Genomic DNA, 7,988 nt, shown 5'->3' on the forward strand with positions numbered 1-7,988 from the left:
CACATTGCTGAGGTTAATAATTTGTTTGACTTCAAATATACATTTTGGAAAAAATGTTTTCTTTAGACCATGATTAATTAATGAGTGAAGAAGTTCACTTGGCACTATTCCACCTTCTGCCAGTAGAAATGGAAATAATCACGTATAGTACTGTTTATGAGCTTATACTGTGTTCATGGTAAGAATATGGAGCATGTATGTACATAAGCATGTGTGGTGCAAACTGTAATGATAAAAACACTTTATAACAGAAATAAGCAGCTCTGGTCAGTGATGGGCTCATCATGGTCAAGAATCTCATCGTCGTCTTGTCTCTTAAAACGAACAATACTGCTGCATTATAAGCCCTAAACTGAACTTTCTTAACACACATTTTATTAGTTTATTATTTGACTGTCCCACATTGGTCAAAACATGTTGTCCGATGTTTGAAATGTCCTTTTAAAAAAGTGGGACAACAAAGGTTGCTTCAAAAAGAAATATTCTTAACACAGTTGAATAATATTATTGCAACATTTGATGTACAAATATGTACATTGTGATGTCAATCCTCAGTTGTCAATCATCTGTGGAATTAGACGCTGAAAAAAAAAAAAATAGATATTGATAAGAGTTTAAATATTCACTCCAAATTTCCCTAATTTTGGTCTAAACCAAGGGTGCCCAAACTCGGTCCTGGAGGGCCTGGGTCCTTCAGAGTTTAGCTCCAACCCGAATTAGACACACCTGGACCAGCTAATCAAGCTCTTGGCATGCTAGAAACTTCTCAGCAAGTGTGTTGAAGCAAGTTGGAGCTAAACACCAGCAGGACACCAGCACTCCAAGATCGAGTTTGGGCACCCCTGGTCTACACAAACAATGAAATATTCTTCTTGCCATAGAATATGGAAAGATTTATTTGAAAAGACACGATGGACCTCTTTTGTTTCTCTCCTTCAATTGATATTTGTGTGTGAAGAGGATCACGGCGTGTTTTCCGATCTGTTGACAGTGGCAAAACTATGAATCAGCTTTGAGTCATCATATAAATTTTTCATCAACATTTCATCTTCAAGACATTCATAAACTTTTACATTTATTAAATAAAACACGGTCTGTGAAATTAAGACACAGATTAGTGGAGCAGCTCTCGTCTCACCTGCAGAGAAGAACAGATTACATATCAGAATTAATCTGATCAGTAAAATACAAACACTCAACTACAAGAATATCTTATTGCTAAAAGTGAGAAATTCAACAATGTCACACACATTCTCAGCATTCTTACAAAGTGGGTATGAAACAATATGAATAAACAACAGTAGCACATTTACCTGATTTGTCTAATCCCCCCCCTTATTTTTATTATTATTATTATTATTTTTTTATTTTTTATTTTTTTGGCAAATGAGGTTTACCAAAAGGAACCTGAATATTTTGGTTCAACCATAAATCTACGAATGTATTTGCATTTGGATATGATGATATTTTGACCTATTTGTTAAGCCGAAGGGTGAAAAGGGAACTAATGATCAAAAAGTTAAAACATAACGTAACACCGGACGCGAACGGCGCGACGCGGCAAATGCTAAAAAAAACAAAAAAAAAAATAAATAAAAAAAAAAAAACATTATACTCAGTGTCTTTAGTGTAAGTATAGTGATATTAACATTGTGTAGGCCTAATGATAAGGATAAACTAACTAATAGGGCTGGGCGAGTTTTCCGATTTTATCCATGAATTCGAATTTAATGTTTTGCCACGATTTTATTTTTTAGATATCGAGGAATCGCGATTTTGAATAGAAGTATTACCAACCGTTAGGATTAGACACTAAATAAGTCGATGATAACAGTAAAGACAAAATAACAATCCAACCGCGTGTCGGCGAACGTGATTAATCGCTCACGTGTGATGCCCTGTGTGCATACTATCCATCCTAAATTCTATATGATAGTAGTAATTTTCAATACTATTTATGGCAGATATATGGTGGATAGTATGCACATTGGGAGGCAGGGAGAATACGCTTTGACAAAGATGAGACGAGGGCATAGAACAAAGGGATGGAAGATGGGTGTTGAATTTGTTTTTGTAACTTGAGTGCGGCGTTTTTACAATGCAGTTTCATTCATGAGACGAGAGCGCGCAACACTCAAAGGAACGCGCCCATGTTTACATAGAAAAACAATGGAAAAGCTTCGCAATCGAATAAAAAAAAGCTGTAAAAAGCTGTTCATTTTTTTAGATTTTTTATGTAATATGTATAACAAATGTTTTAAAAAAAAATCCCTTATTTTAACTATTTATCGCACACTTTATCCAATAAATAACACCGTATATTTGAGTGTCCCACATTAGTCAAAACACGCTATCTGAAACATCCTTGTCTAATGTGGGCTGACAAAGATTGCTTCAAATAGAATTATTCTTAACACATTTTTTAAAATATCATTGCAAAAATGTATGTACAAATACATTACAGATGTAATTTAAAAACAATTCAGAACAGTTTGTTTGAAACAGATTTATATCATTAACATTAATGTTGTCTAAATCCTCTGTCACTGACCTGTGAGAGGACTTCAGAAGAGGAACGTCCTGTCTGATGATTCTCATGGCCACATTCATGAGAGAATTTCCAGCAACTCTAGTGATTTCAGTCTTGAATTCAACACCTGTCTGGTCATATTAGCTGTAATGCTGTAAAAGAAGAGAGGAACGGCCTAAAGCTTTTAGCACATCAGTCATCTTCACACATTAGTCACGCTCAAATGACAACCGGAAGTGCTGAAACGTCAGGTGGAAATTCCCTTTTGTCTAGGAAAAACCCTTAAAAAAAACTGAAACCGCGAATCCACCGAATGTAAATTGTATTTCGAAAAAATGAACTTGACAGCTTAATTTTATGTTTATGCCAATGTGACCATTGAACTGTAAACATGTCAAGTTTACTTGTATTATATTTACATGACCATTCTACATTGTGAATACAGTTAAAGCTAAATGCTATAACATACAATAGTATTTTAGAAAAAAATAAAAGAGAATTAAAAGTTAGGCGATACAAAATATTAATCATTTACTGCGAGTGTGTGATCAATATATTATCTATAAAAAAGCAACTGTAATATTTTGATGTGATGACCTAAAGAGGTCAGTAATAACCAGGCGCAATGGGAATTGAGGTGACTTTAATCAACAGGCACATAAAAACAGAAAATCGACAAAAGAAAGGAAACAAACAAGCAAAGAGAGACGTGGCACAGAAGTAAAAAGTGTAAGTGGACAGCAGTCCAGCTTACCGCAATCACACTGCAAGTCTTGGCTTTTTATTTTTGTATGAACTTTGTATATATACTTTTGTCGGATAAACTCAGAATTAATTTATATGACATTTCCTTAACCTTATTTGTAATCAATGCAAGTTTAAACGTTGTTTAAAAGTTTTAACATTTTCACATAAAGAAGTATTTGTTTATTGGTGCTTATCTGCCAAGTACATTTTCTGTATTAAAATTGCATTGTGACATCTTATGGAAGTGTCAAATACGTAGAATATTTATTTGTTTTTAACTGATGCTTTTGTATCCTCTTTTCTTCTATTTTTTGTGTTCAATCTCTCTTTTCCTTCTTAATTTTCTTGTTGATGCATGTCAAATGGTCTTTGTTATACAATGGATTAGAGCTGTAATCGGGCCTTAAAAGTTAGGCCCGACAAAATTCGGCCCGAGCCCGACAAGTATATTTTGATTGACAGCTTTTTAAAAGCCCGAACTCGTTTACAGCCCCACATTATTCAAATGTGCGCACAGCTCTTTTGCCTTTTGTCAAGAATGAGTCATTTATACATTTTTTAATATAATTTATTAATGACTAACGTAGGCTATAGGCCTCACTAAGTGAGCTTTTTTTGGAACAAAAATATATAATAAGTCCAATGTAACATCGTAACATCTTAGCACTCTAAATAGGCGAACACTTAGCCAACGCGCCAATAAAAAAAGACTCTTTCTTATATTAAATTAAGATAAATTCTAAATTAAGATGGGGTTTCGGCAATAACGAAAACAACGCGACGGTGAATATCTGAAATGTAATAAGAGAATAATGCCAACATTAGCCTATATACTCTGTCTGCATTATGCATTTAAGACTCAATTAATATTTAGTTATAATTAAAAAAAAAAATCTTTATTCACCAAGATTAGGCTACATATTTTTGTGGAGGAAATTTATTGTATTCACTGTAGTTTCAGCGCGGTCCTGCGCTCACTGATGGTGCGTCCAGCAGCACTGAACACCCCTTTTACTGCTGCTGCTACTGGCCGGTACTGCATAGTACTGATCTGGCTAATTTTGCCAAAACGTAATCACCAGAGGCAAGCCTCCGTTTCACCTCCTCAACATCCATTTTCGCATCTTTCTCGCACTAAATGAAACGCATCACATGACCGCTCATTTATCGCGCAAGCCCGAGCCCGTGTTAAAGTAAATTTTGATTGACAGCTTTTTAAAAGCCTGAACCCGTTTACAGCCCGACATTATTCAAATATGCGCAAGCACACAGCTCTTTTGCCTTTTGTCAAGAATGAGTCATTTATACATGTTTAACATAATTTATTAATGACTAACATAGGCTATAGGCCACTTGGAAATTGGAACAAATAAATATAATAAGTCCTCTGTAACATCGTAACATCTTAGCAGTCTAAATAGGTGTACACTCAGCCTACAAATAGGCCAATGCGCCAATGAAAAAAGACTCTTTCTTAACAAATTAAATTAAGATAAGTTCTAAATTAAGATCGGTTTTTGGCAATAACGAAAATAAGACAGTTTCAGCGCGGTCCTGCGCTCACTGATGGTGCGTCCAGCAGCACTGAACCCCCCTTTTACTGCTGCTGTGACTGGCCGGTACTGCATAGTACTGATCTAACTAAATTTGCTAAAACGTAATCACCAGAGGCAAGCCTCCGTTCACCTCCTCAGCATCTATTTTCGCATCTTTCTCAAGCTAATCAATACGCATCACATGACCGCTAATTTACCGGGGAAGCCGGGGCGCAAGCCGGAGCGGAAGCCCGAGCCCGGCCCGAGTCCGACCCGGGCCCGTGTAAAATGATATAAATTGAGCCCGAGCCCGGCCCGAGCCCGACCCGGGCCCGTGTAAAATGATATAAATTGAGCCCGGGCCCGTGTAAAATGATATAAATTGAGCCCGAGCCCGACCCGGGCCCGTGTAAAATGATATAAATTGAGCCCGAGCCCGGCCCGAGCCCGACCCGGGCCCGTGTAAAATGATATAAATTGAGCCCGAGTCCGACCCGGGCCCGTGTAAAATGATATAAATTGAGCCCGAGCCCGACCCGGGCCCGTGTAAAATGATATAAATTGAGCCCGAGCCCGGCCCGAGCCCGACCCGGGCCCGTGTAAAATGATATAAATTGAGCCCGAGTCCGACCCGGGCCCGTGTAAAATGATATAAATTGAGCCCGAGCCCGACCCGGCCCGTGTAAAATGATATAAATTAAGCCCGAGCCCGACCCGGGCCCGTGTAAAATGATATAAATTGAGCCCGAGCCCGGCCCGGGCCCGTGTAAAATGATATAAATTAAGCCCGAGCCCGACCCGAGCCCGTGTAAAATGATATAAATTGAGCCCGAGCCCGACCCGGCCCGTGTAAAATGATATAAATTAAGCCCGAGCCCGACCCGGGCCCGTGTAAAATGATATAAATTGAGCCCGAGCCCGGCCCGAGCCCGACCCGGGCCCGTGTAAAATGATATAAATTAATCCCGAGCCCGGCCTGAGCCCGACCCGGGCCCGTGTAAAATGATATAAATTGAGCCCGAGCCCGACCCGGGCCCGTGTAAAATGATATAAATTGAGCCCGAGCCCGGCCCGAGCCCGACCCGGGCCCGTGTAAAATGATATAAATTAAGCCCGAGCCCGACCCGACCGGGTCCCGTCGGGTTTCATCGGGTTCGGGCAAAGATCTTCAGCTTTACAATGGATATGGCATTATACTAGAGCTGTAATCGGGCCTTAAAAGTTAGTCCGACAAGTAAATTTTGATTGACAGCTTTTTAAAAGCCTGAACCCGTTTATAGCCCGACATTATTCAAATAGGCGCGAGCACACAGCTCTTTTGCCTTTTGTCAAGAATGAGTCATTTATACAAGTTTAACATAATTTATTAATGACTAACATAGGCTATAGGCCACTTGGAAATTGGAACAAATAAATATAATAAGTCCTCTGTAACATCGTAACATCTTAGCAGTCTAAATAGGTGTACACTCAGCCTACAAATAGGCCAATGCGCCAATGAAAAAAGACTCTTTCTTAACAAATTAAATTAAGATAAGTTCTAAATTAAGATCGGTTTTTGGCAATAACGAAATAAGACAGTTTCAGCGCGGTCCTGCGCTCACTGATGGTGCGTCCAGCAGCACTGAACCCCCCTTTTACTGCTGCTGCGACTGGCCGGTACTGCATAGTACTGATCTAACTAATTTTGCCAAAACGTAATCACCAGAGGCAAGCCTCCGTTCACCTCCTTTCTCAAGCTAGTCAATACGCATCACATGACCGGCTAATTTACCGGGGAAGCCGGAGCGCAAGCCCGAGCCCGGCCCGGGCCCGTGTAAAATGATATAAATTAAGCCCGAGCCCGACCCGACCGGGTCCCGTCGGGTTTCATCGGGTTCGGGCAAAGATCTTCAGCTCTACATTATACACCCTACTTGTTGACAATAAAGCATAAAAAGTCTTTAAAAATATATTTAAAAGTATCTAAAAAAGAATTATACTCGACGCGTCCGCAAGTTCCCTTGGGTGCGAGAGGCAAATATGATGATATATGAATATATCATCGCGGTGTTGGCTAAAGTTCGTTTCGCGACTTTATTTCGAGTGAGGGTGCGCACGGCGTTTTTTGTAACTTTCCACGCAGCTTCGCTTCCGAAGTTGCACGAATGCCAAGGGAGAATAGCTGAGCAGGCATATCTGTATGCCGGTGTTTGTGTGAAACGGAAGCAGTTTGATGTGAAGTCCCCGATGGTTTTAGATAAATATTACTCGTCTTTAATTACTCGTCGCCCCCTGACATTTTAAGGAATAGTACAACTGTGAACGCGACAAGATAAATCCCGCTTATGAACGAGTTCAACAAAACTACTAACCTACCTCCTTCATGTTTATTTCTCGACGAAGCTCCGGCAGCATTGAACGAAACTGCTTTTGAAGTGCTGCTGTCTCAACATCAATTCATACGTCAATCGCAATGTATAGAAGCAGTAGCGGCGGCTCGGCAAAGGAGGCATTCCCCAAAATTTTGGGGAGAAAATGAAAGAAGGACGATTTAATGTTAAAAAAAAAGTTACAATTCATTTCAGTTCGTGTCTCAGAATGTGTATATTTTGTTAGCTGTAATATCATAACGTGTTACTGAATTTAGACAGCGCCGCATTTCTTTCGCTAATTTGCCGAATCTGCTGAACTAATAACAACCGCTAAGCGACAGAGAAAGAGATGGGTTTTTGCTTCAAGTGACAGACCAGGTAAGTGGAATTATTTTATCTTAAAAGCAACCAATAAGTCATTTTAAAGTGGTTAAGCAAATAATAATAATAATAATAATAATAATAATAATAATAATAATAATAATAACTGGCCGGGATCCCCAGACGAGTGTGCCTCGTTTATTTTAAAACCCACGAGCCGCTGAAAAGCAGTGAGGAAGCGTCAGAGCACATGTCACGAGCAAAAATGCCCACCATTCTAAATCTGCCGGGACCTACAAAAGATAAAGAGTGCAAGAGCAAACAAACCTTCTAATATAGCGCTGGGGCTGCTGGAACTTGTAGTACCCAAACCATGTCCCAATAGTACACACTGATGCAAATCGGTGAATCTTTCCATACCTACATTATACTGTTAGTACAAGCCTGTTATCTCTTTGTGGGCACTGTGCATTTTTTCAAGGAGGGTGGAAAAAGTTATTT

General features: G+C 39.4%; 1 long non-coding RNA gene across 1 annotated transcript; it reads right to left on the reverse strand.

Moving 5' to 3' along the window:
• Nucleotides 1–584: 584 nt before the first annotated feature.
• On the reverse strand, nucleotides 585–7,527 carry LOC127162450 (uncharacterized). Its single transcript, XR_007827352.1, has 3 exons — nucleotides 7,171–7,527; nucleotides 2,552–2,682; nucleotides 585–981 (listed from the first exon to the last, which is right to left on the reverse strand). It is a non-coding gene; the product is annotated as an uncharacterized LOC127162450 (long non-coding RNA).
• Nucleotides 7,528–7,988: the final 461 nt, after the last annotated feature.

Source organism: Labeo rohita, chromosome 3 (genome assembly GCF_022985175.1).
Source record: "Labeo rohita strain BAU-BD-2019 chromosome 3, IGBB_LRoh.1.0, whole genome shotgun sequence".
Classification (NCBI taxonomy): domain Eukaryota; kingdom Metazoa; phylum Chordata; class Actinopteri; order Cypriniformes; family Cyprinidae; genus Labeo; species Labeo rohita.